Below are 15,888 nucleotides of genomic sequence, written 5' to 3'. Positions count from 1 at the left end.
TGGTCTGACATTAGCAAACTAATATCTAGACACTAGATATTATAAAATTAGAGCTCCATTACTTATACAATATATACAATATAGCAACCTTAAATGAAATGCTTCAAATATACAAGGCAATGGGTGAGCTGAAGTTTTCTAGCATATTCTAACACCTTTTTCAAGTTCTTGCTTCCTACTTCCCTGAACCCAATGAACAAATACAGACTTGTTCACAAAGGTGGTTTAATGATTCCAAACACAGTTTTCCCATTAATTTTTAAAAGTTATTTACTAAAAGCTTTATTCTATCACTTCCATTTTTAAATATATCAAGCACTTCTAAATATCTAGAAGGATTACATATTTCATATAAGAACTTGTCTGTTATGCACACAGGATTGGAAAATAAAATTGAACATGTAGCAATGGTTATAATCTGAGGCATCTTATAATATTGAACAAGTTTGGACTTGAACTTTTCCCTCCCCACTTTCTTCTCTAAACCTTGACCACAGTGGAAAAATACAGGCATGTTATACTTAAAGATGGTTGAATAAATTCATATCCAAAAGTTATTTACAGAGGACAAACTTTCCTATGAATTTCAACAAAGAGTGAACAAAATGTGTTAATTATACTAACTGCTAGGTCATATACTGGCAATCTCTTTAATGTCTAGAGACTAGATGTTTCAAAATTGGGACTAATTTTTCTATTATATGCACTGTGTACACACCAAAAGTAAATGCACATGACATACAGAAACATGATATCTGAAACTATTCAAATATGAACATATTACCTTTTGCAATTGTTTCCCTCCTACCTCCTCCACATCACTAACACATACAGTCAGTACCATACTGATCACAGAGGTGCTTTAACAATTTCATTCCCCAGAGATAATATTTCCTATGCAATTTACCAAAAAAGATATTTATGAAGTGATATTTTATTACCTCTTTTGACATATATTGGGCATTTCTAAACAAACTATATATATTTCAAGTAAAGATTCAATTTGTCCACTATGTACACATGAATAAACTGAACACATGTAACAAGAGTTCTAATTTGAAAATGTCTTCAAAATATGAGCATTCCAGCCCTGCACCAATCCAATGGGCCATAGTATCGGAGGACAATCTTTCCTATGAATTTTAACACTAACCATCCAAAATTTACTAATTCTACTTTTGTCATGCACTGACAGCTCTTTAGCATCTAGAAAGGCAAGATGTATATTAGGACTCCTTTGTCCTCTATATGCACTATGTACACAGAAATGTAAAGCAAAATTGATAGATGTATTGAACACTTGCCTCTCATTATAAGCACACAATTATGGCACCCTTTACCTTTCCTTCTCCTCTGGAGAACCAGCACACAAATATAATGCATGCTTCTCAACAGGAGGTTTCATATGTTTAATTTTATATATGTTAAATTTCATATGTTAAATATTTATATATTAATTTTCATATGTTACATTTTTTTGTACTAGGGTTTGAACCCAAGGGCACTTAACCATTGAGCCACACCCTCAACCCTTTTTATTTTTAGACAGCATCTCAGTAAGTTGCTTAGGGACTTGCTAAATTGCTGAGGCTGGCCTCTAACTTTCAATACTCCTTCCCCAGTCTCATGAGTCACCTGGATTATGGGTGTGTGACACCACACCCAGGAAAATTCATATGAATTTTCATAGAAAGAAATTTATGGAATGTGTTATATTTTTACTATGTCACTTTTGGCAGCTTCAGAATATCTACAAAGACTAGATATTTCAAAGGAGTACTTAGCATTGTCAACTACATATACAGCAATAAGGAATAAAATGTACACATAAAACAGTTGTTAGAGCATAAAAAACATATGACCTGTGTGGCAAAGGACCTTCTTCCCTTACTTCACCTGGTCTTCTGTGCCATGTCCTCCAAGCCACTGAACAAACATGGACAAGTCTTGCTCCTAGAGGTAGCCTAATATCTCCATTTCAAAAACTCAATTCCAGGAGACATTTGTTTTTGAAATTTATCTTCCAACTACTCTATCATACGTTGGCAACCTCTTTACATCTAGAATATTCAGGAGCATGAAACAAAAGTGTTCCTTTTAAAAACTGTGTGTGTTGAGATGGGATGGAAATGAGAGCAGCTTTTCATATTATATGCAGAGGCCTTCTACAAATGGCTAGTAAATTCCCCCAAAGGACGGTGGGCATTTCCAACTGGCCCAGAATGAAATGGTGTTCCTCTGACATTTGTCTCTTAGGCAACCACTCCATGGCCACTAACCCTTCCACCTCTCGGCCTCTGTCTCCCGACCAGGTTGGCAGCTAATGGCCACTAACAGTTCCCCCTAGGGCCATAACTAACCTCTCACTCAGTTTCTTTGGTCACTAATGGTTCCACCCATCCATTTAGGTCATGTGGGTTTTAGGCTTACCTTCAAGGATGTTTAGGGCCTTTGTCCATCTCCACGTTGTCAGGAGGAGAAGGTGAGGTCTTAAAGAACCATACCACCAGGGCCCCGATTGTGCTGCTCAGTGTCTAACAAGTGCCAGAGTTCTCAGCCCTTCAAGCCCCTGAGGGTTCCAACCTCAACCTTTCTTCTCGCCATTCCACACTATGTCTGCTGCCACCAAAGGTCCCCAAAACTTGGTAGCGGCTTCGCTTGAGCAAGATGGTTTGGGGCTGGGAGACCTGGCAGCCCACGGCGCTGGGCTTTGATAAGCCTCCACTGCCAATAAGTAATGAAGGCCTTTTGGGGTAGGTAGGCAGGTGCTTGGCGGCCTTGGCCCAGCCAGTGCACAGCTGCAGAGGGGACTCCAGGTAGCTGCAGGGCAAAGGCCCCCACCTATCTCCAGGTCCACTCACCAACCTGTTTGGGGCCAGAGGGACCCAGAGGTTCCCCAGAAGCAGGGACAGGATGCCCTTGGTTTCTCACCATGCTTTCTGCTAAAACTCTTGATTTCAGTTCTAATAAATTGCTGCAGTTGATGCTGAGTTTTGGTAATCTGTTAAGTGCTGCTTCAAAAATATAAGTCCCTTTATTTTTGGAACTCCACTCCCAAAATCTGATTATATCAAGAACTGCAAGAAAGCAGACATGATAAAGTTATGAGCCAAATAAGTTTTGATATTTAAATTAAAATATTTGAATTGAGGATCATCTGAAGATGTCCTGAGTCCCTTTCCTGCTTAGGACACATGTGTACTCATATCCTTTGGAAGACTTGTCTTTAAAGTGCATTTGATTTCCAAGTTCTGTAATCTTGAAGAGGGATAATGTTGGTAAAATTATCCCAGAAATTTTAACTTTTATTAGATTTATTGTTAGATAATTAAATGAAAAAGAATTTGAGTGCATAGCAGAAGAGAGATCAGACAAAACAGTTCTACCATTCACCAGCTCGATGTTACTCACTATTCAAAACTTTTTGTCCCTTCCTGTTCATTCATTCATTAATTTATGAATTGATATCAATTGTTTTTCTACCTTCATCACTCCATTGAGTCTGACTCTGTCACTTTTATCAATGACTGGTCTCTTAGTTGTTGTTTTTTTTTGCTTTGCTTTTTTGGGGGTGGGATGGGGTGTGGGATTGTACCTAGAACCTATGTTTGCTAGGCAAGCACTCTATCACTAAGCTACATTCCCAATCCTTAGTTGGCAAATTTTATATGTATATATTTTCAGACTTCATTTTAACTGATGTCTTCACTAACAGCAGTAATATTCCTCTGTATGAAAATCTTCTTTTTTTTTTCTTCGCTTAAATTGTACTACTACTTTTTTCCCGATTTTCTGCTTGCATTTCTGATTTCTCTTTCTCAGTCAGCTTCAGGCAGTTACTTTTCTTCTACCTGCCCACATGCTGCAGATTGGTTTCTTTGGAAAGTGCACACTGAGAGGAAGTTAGGAATGCAAATGGCTCATTTGTGAATGAGACTTAGGAAAAGGAAGGGAGTTGGGTTAGGCATTTGGGACTGTCAGATCAGTGTCAGGTTGATAGTTGCTGCCAGCCCAATGAGGAGTTACAGAACAAATTTGCCCATTTTAAAAGTCCTGTTTTGAGGACACATGAGAAGCTATTAGTACTACCACATTGCTCAGTTATTGGCCAGTGGGCCAACCTCATGATAGTATGACTATAAATCAAAAACTGCGAAAGCTAACAGCTGAAAGCTGCCAACTAACTGTACGTCCTTACAACTGAATAACAAGTTATTGGGGAATAGTGATCCGAGTAGCATATCTCTGTGTCTGCCACAACCAATATGGTAGTTTTCCTTACAGTTGACTCTCAATCCACATACTCCTCTTGACAGTTCACGTTTTCATCTGGATTCCATTGTCATTTAAATGCACATGCACATGTTATATTTCTACCTCAAATAGATATACCTATGCCACCTCTGACTTAGGTAAACAATAATCACCTTAGCCTCCCTAAATACACCTATACCTGGCAATTTCCCACTGTTACTTAGTGAATGCCATCATAATCCACTCATTTGTCAAAGAAATAATTAAAAAAAAATATTTCTATTTATTCTTTAAGCTTGTCTCAGTCATTATCTTTTCAAGGAAACTTCCTTAAGATATAAGGCCTGACCCTTGCAACACGTATTGAATATATGCCAGGTGCAATGCCTATGGGTTTTTATAACATCTTATAGTTATTATAGCACTGATGACATGTAGGTATTAATCCCAATTATATCGAAGTGAAACATTTTTTTGGTGTGTGCATTAAAGTACTTAAAAAGTAAAGTGCAAACCATGCATGGTGGTATATGCTTGTAAACCAAGCCACTCAGGAGGCTGAGGTAGGAGGATCACAAGTTGAGGGCAGTCTCAGCCAGTTAGCAAGACTCAGTTTTCAAAACAGGACTGGGGATGTAGCACAGTAAAGTGCCTCTGGGTTCAATCTCCAATCAATCAATCTATATGTGTGTTTGTATGTGTGTGTGTGTGTGTGTGTACATATGCATATATGAACATATATATGCTTATGTATATATGTACATATGTCTGCTTATATGTCTATTTGTTAAACTGATAAATGAGTAAATGAATGAAGTATGCTATAGGATTATAGAGAAGAGATGTCTACCAAAAGGAGGTGTGTTAGTCACTTTTATCTCACTATGACCAAAATACCAGACAAGAACTACTTACAGTAGGAAAATTTGAGCTCATGATTTCAGAGTTGCATTACCAGCTGACTCCATTTCTCTGGACCTGAGATGAGGCAGGACATCATGGCAGAAGGGTGTGGTAGAAAGTCCCAGGTATAGTCCAAGGCCACAACCCCAATGACCTACTCCTTCTAGCCATGACCTGTGTGCCCTTTCTATCCAGTAGTTTATTTACATTATTAATTCACCAAATGGTTTAATCCACTGATGAGGTTACAGCACTCATAATCTAATAATTTCACCTTTGAACTTTTCTGAATTGCCCAACACATGAGGTTTTCAGGGGACACCTCATACCCAAACCATGATAGGAGGCAAGGAGATTTTAATGGATAATGTAATACTAAGATAAGCCACTAGGGGAAGAAAATCCAAGGCAAGGGGTGTTCTACTACTCTGCAAAATACTGTGGCATGAATTAGTGGGGCCAGGTAGGTATGCAGATGTTTGTAGGCCTGGGCCCAGCCTGTGGGCAACTGCAGAGGGGACTCCAGGTATCTATAAGCAGAGGCCAAGGTTTGTTTCAGGTCACCCACCTGCTTGGGGCCTGAGGGACCTAGTGGATCCTCAGGCACAGGGGCAGGCCGGCCCTCTGTATCTCAAATTTCACCTAGTTTTGGGTTTAATGTTTGATTGATTATTTTTTCTAGTGTAACTTTTATTCCCCCCTCATTTTTCTTTCTTTATTTTAAAATTGTTTCCTTAGTGGGGATTACTATTTTCATCTTAAATTTATAATAAATTAGCTGGAATACTTGCCATTATATTAAATAGCATACAATCACTCTGCTCTACTATTGTCTGCTCCTTCCCCTTTATAGTGTTAATAATAATAATATTTATTATTATTATTATTATTATTATTATTATTATTATTATTATTATTTCAGCATTTCTAGTAGGTTAGGTCTACTAGTGAGGAAATCCATCAAATTTGTTTATTTGGAAATGAAGTAATTTTTTCTTTATTTTTGAAGGATAATTTTGTTCTATATAGAATTCTTATCTGAGGGAGTTTTTCTTTTCTTTTACAATTTAAGCATGCCATACTGCTGTTTTCTAACCTCCCTGTGTTCTGATGTTAAACTGTTAAATTTATTGATGATCCCTTGTATATAAACATTCATTTGTCTCCTGTTATTTTCAATATTTTATCTTTGTCTTTCATTTTCATTCTAGATTATTTGGACTATCTACTATTTGTACTTTCTGTTGTTCCTTGCCTATTCAGTTTCTGCTAGTATGTCTTTAAAATTATTTCTCAACATATCCCACTCCAGCCCTGACAGAATTTGAGGGGTATAAAATGAAAGCTAGCCACATAGTTGATTCCTCGGGGAACTGCCAGACATAGAAATGTACAACTACAATTATTTGGGAACAAGGTTTACATTCCCTCATGGCTTCAGCAAGCTACACTACAAATATGAACTGCCATGCTGATGTTTGCTTCTGAGCTGGGGAATAAGAGACAGTGGGTGGATAAACAAAAATTCTACAACACATTCTCACTGTCTCACTGAAATTCAAAGGATTTTTTGCGAATGTGTGTTTTGTTTTTGTTTGTGTTTTGTGTTTGTTTTGGTACTGAGGATTGAATCCAGTAGCAGTTTACCACTGAGCTACATTCCCAGTCCTTTTTATGTTTTATTTTGAGATAGGGTCTTGCTAATGTGCCCAGGTTGGCCTTGAACTTAAATTTTTCCTACCTTAGCCTCAAAAAAATCACTGACTTTACCCGTATGTGCTGCTGCTACTGCACCCAGCTAGCAGTAGTTTTTTTTTTTTTTAAAACCACTTTCCTAAATGCTGTGAGGTTTTATTTTTTATTTCAAAATTCTGGTTAGATTCTAGCTTTCTAAAAAAGTAGACACTGACAGTTTTTGACAGCTTAATTGTTACTTTTGTGAAGGGATAAAATCCTTGGATTTTCCTATTCTGCCATTCTCAATACAAAATGCCTCTTTAATGTCATCTCTCAGTTGTATTTCCTACCTTTAAATATTCTTACATTTCTCATTTTTTTGAATTTTAATATTCCTTTTTACAAATTTTTCATTCACTTATCTCCATGATAATTTCCTCCCAATAAAACATTGCTGAATATAACCGGTATTACCTAATATCCTAATAAATAGTTAAGAGGTAAATGTTCTGATGTTTTTTTTTTTTCCAAACTTTGCAAGCCTCCATTGTTAAACCAGGTGATAATATTACGGAATGTTTTGCCATGGTACAGTATGATCTCCATCATTCTAACATCTGATATCAGTTTCCATATTTCTCATTACCTGAACACTAAGTTAGTGTCTCTTAATTTAAAGTTTTATTACAAGATCATCACACTCGAAGATTCCAATTTTTGTTTTAGTTAGGGTAATTAACTCTAGCTGCTGCAATAAGCCATCCAAAAATCTAGGTTCTTCAGCAAATGAGAGTTTATATATTTACGTTTATTTACACAAAGTTTATTGCATGTATGGCAGCTTTCATAGGGAAATTTTTTTTCTCAAAGGAAATACAGAATTATAGTCTACTTTCATATTTGGCTCTGCCCCTCCCAGGCATTTTCTTCAGTCCATTTTAGGAATCTGAGAAAGAGATTGAGACAATAATCTCTCAAATGGTTTTAGGAACTGAGATAAGAATTAAGGAAAAAAAGAGAGAGGGAGAGACTGAGTCTTAAAGGAAAAACCCACAAGCCATTGAGAGGCAGAAAGCAGAGTTATAAACCTTCAGCAATAGGCCCATGGCCAATGTCCTTGTAAAATAAGGGAAACAGGAAAGTACGGGGAAGACTGTCATGAAGCTCCACTTTGGCCCCTAACTACAGCCCTTCTGTATATATTGAACCCTCAGCCCAAGGTAGGGCTTCTCACTCTTGAGATAGACCACATTCTCCCTTGAGTACTATTTCTACTTCCTAAATAAACCTATGCCTATGCCTTTGTCTGGTTCATACTGAAATTCTTTTCCATCATGTATGGCAAGAACCCTGCTGGTCCTGAGTTGCATTTCCTCTCCTCTCTGGAATTTCTTCAGACCCTTCTCTGGAGACATCTCTTCTCCCATGACAGGGCCAGGCCTGGCAATAAAATACAGTACTTCTACCAATAGATAATTAGAAGCAGTCATATGCATCTAATTTAAATACAAAAGTGAGAAAGGTGATACTCTTTTGAGACCAGGAGGAGAGAGTATGTATGATCAGTCATTGTCTCATGAGTGTCTGTAACAAATTATGTACTTGTTTTGAGATGTGTCTAGTAATTATAATATCTGAAGTTTGAACAGGTTGGTTTCTGGTCTCTATGCTATCTATTCAGTTCTATTTATGTTGACATACTTTTTTATTTGTCTATTAGTTGTTGACTTCTTGCCCTTTAAGATTATGTGTGAGGATTTTCTAGGTTGGATTTGTTTCCTTTCAGAAAGAGATTTTGTTTGTTTGTCTTCTTTTGTCTTATATTTTTATAAAGCTGCTAAGAGCACTAATATGATGCTTCAATATCCGCCTTAGCTCTCTTATTGAAAGCTTATATTAAAAAAATAGTTAGGAAGATCTTGCCTTTTATACATTCAATATTTTAAGGATTTTTTATTTTAAATGTTTCAGACTTATTCTTATTAATTTGTAGTAGAAAACTTGTTCTGAATAATCTAACCTGTCTTTAAAAGAAAGTGGAAATAGAGTCAAATTCTGAAATAAGGATAAATTGAAGAGCTATTTCCCCTTTCCAATAAACAAACTAAATTTTCTAATGATTTGATTATAAAATCCAATCAACAGAATTTTCTCAGATTGTATTACTTACTATGTCACACACTCTAAAATGACTCTCAGTGAGCCATACCTTTGAATAAGCCCTTTCTCTTGAGTAGAGGCAGACCTTATGACTTGCTTCTCATCAATAAGATATAGTGATTTGAGTTACTCTTGTGGCTATATTTCATAATACATGACTCTGTCTTAGCAGACTATAATAAGCGATACTCTACTGCTGCTATGTTGTGGAAGGGCCTATGAGCACCTGTAGGAGATGAGAGCAGCTGACAGCCAGTAATAAAACAGGAATTTCAGTATTATACCCCCAAAGGAACTGAATGCTGTCACCAACATGAGGGAATTTAGGAGAGAGTCCCAAGCTCCAGAAAGGAACACAGTATGTCTAACACCTTGATTGTAACCTAGGGATACTCTGATCAGAGGATTCAGCTAAGCCATTCCAAACATCTGAACCCAAGGAAATTGTGGGTTAATAAGTTTATGTTTTATAAAGTTGTGTAGGGTTGAAAAGGTGTGATAACTTTCCTTGCCCATTATTAAGGTCACAGCCAACACTTACAACAAAACTATTTATATGGTTAGGCTTAACTATTTATATGGTTAGGCTTAATAGAAAATGGACAGGCATGTAAAACTGTGTTTGGACAAAAAGGGTGTGATATAATGATAACAGACTAATATGTTCAGATTCTTCTGGGCCTCTCTGTGTAGCATTCTTTCCTCCTGGTTTCTGGGTAGGATCCCTTCTGGAATGAGGTTAGATTTTGTTTGTTTTGTGGTACTGGGGTACTGGGGATTGAGCCCATGTTCTCAAACATGCTAGGCCAGTGCTCTACCACTGAGCTACATCCTCTGCCCCTGGTCTTATGACCTACTATCAGAGCAAGTAGGTCAGAAATTTTCTTTTCTTCTTTATTTTATTTTATCTTCCTTTTGGTACCAAAAATTACACTCAGGGGTATTTTACCACTAAGTTATACTCTCAGCCCGTTTTAGTCTTTATTTTTTTGGAGACAGGCACTCACTAAATTGTTTAGGGCCTCACTAAGTTGCTGAAACTGGTCTTTAATTTGCAGTCCTCCTACTGAAGCCTCCTCAGTTGCTGAGATTACAGGTGAGCACCACTGTACCTGCTAGTCAGAAAATTTCTTTATGGCCTGCTTTTACACAGAATGGCAAGGAATGGTTAATGTAATATACCATATTTCTATGACCTGCCATGGGGAAGATAAATTCTGTTTCTTTTATCACTTTGGAGTTACTTCAGGGTGAAAAAGACAGGTAAGGGACATGAGGGCATAAGAAGGTCAGAGAGAGACCTCTTGAAACCCTTTTGATATCTTTCAGTTTAAAGTACTGTCAAAGTGCCATGCTTTGGGTTATTGTTTACTATTTATTTATTTAGCAGTAGTAGGAATTGAATCCAGAAACAGTCTATCACTGCATTTCATCCTAGCCTTTTATTTTTTATTTATTTATTTTTTAAACTTTGAAACAGAGTCTTACTAAATTGCCCAGGCTGTCCTTGAACTTGTGATCTTCTTGCCTCAGCCTCCTGATTATCTACTTTGTTCCTAGGCCAGTACAGCTACAAAGTTGGTGGTAACTTTTTACCACCAGTATAATGTCTTCTTTGAAAATTCAATGATATCTAATTTTATTTATATAATTTGTAAAACACAACATATAATTATACTATTTATACTCTTTTTATTTCATTAAAACAATTTTCATTTTATTTGTTTGCTTAATTTTCTCTTTTGCAGGGCATTTCCCTACCACTCCTCATCATCAATAGATGAACCCCACTCCAACATTAATAACATTATAATATTGATAATAATGATATAACAATGCAATGCATTCAGTGATTCCCCTACTTATGACAATTTTTGAGCATCTACTTTGTTCCCAGATTTTTTTTTGCCAGTATGAACACCATTGCAATAAATATATTACACATATACCCAGAAATTCTATTGATTTTATTTTCATTGTTTGGTGTCTGAAAATTTTGATTACTAAGTCAAAAAGTATATTCTCTTTGATTTTAGTACATGCTTTTGGATAACCCCACAATGACTGTAGATCTTCATATTTTCAGGAGTGACTTATAAGAATAAAATTCATCAACATATCCAACTGCTATAAGTACTACATTTCTATGGAGTTTGGATAGATTGTAGATAGATACAAAAAGAAAGAGAAATCAATACATAGATTCATAAATTAATATACTTATAAATATATTGACAGAAAACTATAGATTATTATAACTTTACCTTACATTTTCATGGATATTATTCAATTTGGGCATCTTTTTAAAGGTCCCCATTCATATAATTTATTCACTTTTCCATGAAATGAAGTTTTTCTAGTGAATGCTTAGAAGTTCTCCTTTACAATAGATATCATATAATTACTATCTGCATTATAAATTTTCTCTTATAAATCCAATATTTATTTATTAACTTTATGGTGATGTTTTACACATGGTAGTTTTAATCTTCCTAAACATAAATATGCCTAGTTTTTTTTGAAGTTTCTGGATTCTAATATTTATTAAGAAGTCTTCCCACCATCTGCCCTAGTATTTACATGTGTGTTAGATCTGTACTCCATCTATAATTTATTTGAATATGACATATTTATTAAAAGTATGACTATAATATTAAGTACTACTGACAAATTTTGGCATACTGTTATAATACTAGTGTTATAACTCTAATGTTTAACTCCTGTTTTTATTATACATAAAGTTGTTTACAATAACAACTGTAGCCAGGTGTGGTGGCACATGCCTGTAATCCCAGTGATGAGGGAGGCTGAAAGAGAAGGCCCTAAACGACTTAGTGAGACCCTGTCTCCAAAATAAAAAATAAATAAATAAAAAGCTATGGGGGGTATATCAGAGCTAAAGTGCTCCTGTGTTCAATCCCTAAAACCAAAAATAGATAAATAAATAAAGTCTATTGTATTTTTACAAACCTTTCAAATTATTGGTGAGTTCATATGGATGTATGTGAATAGTTAATACAAACAAAAATCAATACATAGATACATAAATTAATATATTTATAAATACATAGAGATTATTATAACTTTACCTTGCATTTTCATGGATATTATTCAATTTGAGCATCTTTTAAAAATTTCCACTCATATAATTTATTCACTTTTCTATGAAACAAAGTTTTTCTAGTGAATCTTTAAGAGTTCTTCTTTACAATAGATTTCTTATATTTACTATCTGCATTATAAATTTACTTATTGTAAATTTACTTATAAAATTTACTTATTGTAATTTTACTTATAAAATTTACATATTGTCATAATATGTCATGATATTGAAGATTCTATACCAAGGAGAAGGCAGGAGAGATCTTAGTGAATTGTTCTTTCAATATATTGAGCCTTAAATGTTTCCTCAAAGACCTGGGACCTATCTTTCTGAAATGTAAACATTAAGAGAGATAGCACTCACATCACTCAGTTCTTGTGAGAGGACAAGAGCTTAATTTCAATAGATACCTTAACTCCAACTTCCAATAAGTTTGTTTATCCTGCAGAAAAAGCCAACACAGGGGGCTTTCCAATTACCATGACAAAGTTATGGGTAAACTACATAAGCAAATGTACTGCCAAGTCATCTTGCTTGAGAACTAGTTTTTGTTTCTCTTAAACACATGTATATAATTGATTATATCTGTTTCATTATATAAGGAATAAGATTCCATGCTGCCTTTGCAATCCCTTAGCAGATTGCCCATGATGAGCAACTTAGTGAGACCCTGTCTCCAAGATAAATAAATAAATAGCAATGGGGATGTAGATCAGAGCTAAAGAGCTCCTGAGTTCAATCCCCAAAACCAAAAATAGATAAGTCTAATGTATTTTTTACATATTTTCAAATTATGATGAGCATTGAATTCTGGTTTAAAGATTAATTTATATTAAAACTGTTTTCTGTCTCTATTCCCTTTATGGAGAGGTTTTCTGGTTTGAATGAGATTTTGATTTTAGTTACATTTGCAAACAATGAGGTGTTACAAGAGTCCTATCCAGAGACATTGATGATTCAACAAATCAGATCTGGCCACTCACCACAAAAACCAAATCAAAAAGGTAATAGGGAAAACCACAAAAGAAACTTTAATAAGTGTAGCAACACTGGGAAGAAAAAGGGACCTATGTCCTTGGCTCTGTCTTTGAGGGGCTGACAATGACTTTGAAATTTTATAGAAAGGGCAATAAAAGAAAAGGTTGGGAGTTCACATAGCTGGAGGCTTTTCTCAGCTGCCAAATTAGAGGATCTTGATCAGGTGTGGTCTGTCCATCATTATCTCAGAATTGGTCCAGGCCTTATAACAAAGTTTCTGTTGCTTGTGATGTAGCTTTGACACATTACAAGATATTTATCAGATCAGGTCTGGCCTGATCAAGATTATATCTTGTTCCTGGAACTTAAGATTACACAGAGGAAAGGACCTCTCCTCCAAAATGGAGGCAGAGATGCCAAGTCTTTAATCCTGCTTTTAGCCACCATAAGACATTTACCAGAAAAAATGAGGAGTCTAAGTCCTTGTTACAGAGGTACAGTTTTTTTTTAATTTTGGGGGGGTTCTGGGGATTGAACCCAGGGCCTTGTGCATGGGAGCCAAGCACTCTACCAACTGAGCTATATCCCCAGCCATTTTGTTAACATTTTGAGTACATTTAAAACCAATTGTAATCACGTCTATAGAATAATCAGTCCTTTCTTAAGTCTGTGGAATTTCTAAAATACACACATACTTTCTACTGCTTTTGTATAACATCATTGGCATTACAGCTGAATCATCACTTTATAACACACCATTAATCCAAACTTTCTGTTTTTCACTGTCACCATTCCACATAGTAGCAATATGACTCAGTAAATTAGTTTCTTTTCTATGTTCCAGTCTTATTTGTCCACTAATTTTGCGTATTGCATAGGATTATTCTGGTGAATTGGCATGTTACTAAATATAAGTTATTATAATGCAAAGTAATGGCATTAATTATTTTCATAATCAAATTATTTTTATAAAAATTATAAATGTATGTTGAAACCCTTGACACAAAACTCCAGGAAAATTACCACCAAGGTACAATTATATTTTGTTTATGACACCAAAAAATCAATAAGTAACAAGTACTTCTCCTCATATACTATATTTCTATCCCCATAACTTTGCCCCCCTTATGTTGTCTCACTCTTCTTATAAATAGCTAGTGTAAGTTCAGTGTAAATAAGCTTACATTTTTAGTGAGTTTTTCATTGCCGTGATCAAAATATCAGATAAGAACAACTTATAGGAGGAAAAGTTTCTTTTGTTTCACAGTCTCAGAAGTTCAGTTCCTAGTCATCTGAGTCCATTGCTGTGGGCCTGAGATAAGGCAGAAAATCATGTGGGAAGGGTGTGTCAAAGGAAAGAACTTTAGGACATGGCAGCCAGGAAGCCTAGATAACTGAAGTACAAGGAACCAGGGATAATATAATCCCCAAAGGCATAACTCCAGTGACTTACTTCTTCCAACCGCATCCTACCTGCCTAGAGTTAACACATATTAATCCATTCAAATTATTAATAAATCAAATGGATTTATCCACCTATTAGGGTACAGTTCTTATAATCTAATCATCTTACCTCTTATCATTCCTGCATTTTCCCACAGATGAACTTTTGGGGCAATCCTCATATTCAAACTACAGCAGCCATTTCATGCTTTCTTTTCCCCAAATTTTCTTTTTAAATATTCTGTCTTTATAATTCAGTGGACATTTTTCCAACTGCCACCTACCCATGCTTCTAGTAGCTTAGTGAACTTTTCCCAAGACCAGCTCTTTCTTTCTGGCTAGCATTTTTCATGGCTCAACAAATCCTTGTATTTCAACCGCTAGAATGTTGATTTAATAATATGAAGATTATTTTAAACTGGAGCATTGGAGATTGAACTGATGCAGAAAGGAGCTCTCAGAGCTTCCCTTGTCAAACTAAAAGCAGCAATTTCTGTGAAATGAGGTTTCCATAAATTTCCTCCTTGGGGAGGTTATACTCCTAAAAGGAAGAATGAGAATAAGAGTTACTATAAATATCTGGAGAATTTTATATCCCTAAATAATATAAAGACCACTTATACATGTATAGATAAACAGTATCATATACTATTTTATTTCCTCACTTTTTCTCTAAAAACCCATTTGCCTTTCCTAAAGAAGCCTGTATTCTTTCCATAAGAAAATGTTCTTTTCCTTCCTTTTCCCTACTAAGTTATGTATATACACATCTAACAATTTAATGAGTCAGTGTGGTGAGCCGCTTCTGCCGTTTATGCAAATTATGGTCACCATTACATGATGGCGCTGGCTCCGCTGTGGTCTGTGACAAACAACTCCTTGTTTGGGAGAGTTGGCGCATGACTTTTCATCACTCTATGAGAAAGCTCCACGTGGCTGCTTTGCATTGGGGCTTGAGATGCTTTATTAAGGCTGGGAGGGGCATCCCAAAGAGATTCGGAGTAGAAGAAGCTATCAGGGGCCTGAATAAAGTTGTTGAAAGAAGATTCTTGGGTTGCGTCTTTCTTGCGGGCAAGAAGTCGCGCGACAACGCAACAAGTGGTGCCGAAACCCGGGAGTCAGAACTTTCAACAATCAGGGGGGTGCACCGTAGTCCCAGGTAAGTGGGACCCGCAATTAAAGCGGGAAATCGTCCCAAGTAAGTGGGATCTGCGACTAAAGCGGGGCAGCAGCTGCATTGTGTACTTTCGCTTTTACTTTCTCTTGTTGTGTTATTGTGTTTTTGTGTTTTTGTGCTTCTTTTGTTCTGTCATGGGTGCCGTACCTTCCAGTCCGCTTCTTCTGGCCCTAGATGGCCTGTTACGTTCTAA

Source organism: Marmota marmota, unplaced genomic scaffold (assembly GCF_001458135.2).
Source record: "Marmota marmota marmota unplaced genomic scaffold, marMar, whole genome shotgun sequence".
Classification (NCBI taxonomy): Eukaryota; Metazoa; Chordata; class Mammalia; order Rodentia; family Sciuridae; genus Marmota; species Marmota marmota.
This window is presented reverse-complemented; position numbering follows the sequence as displayed.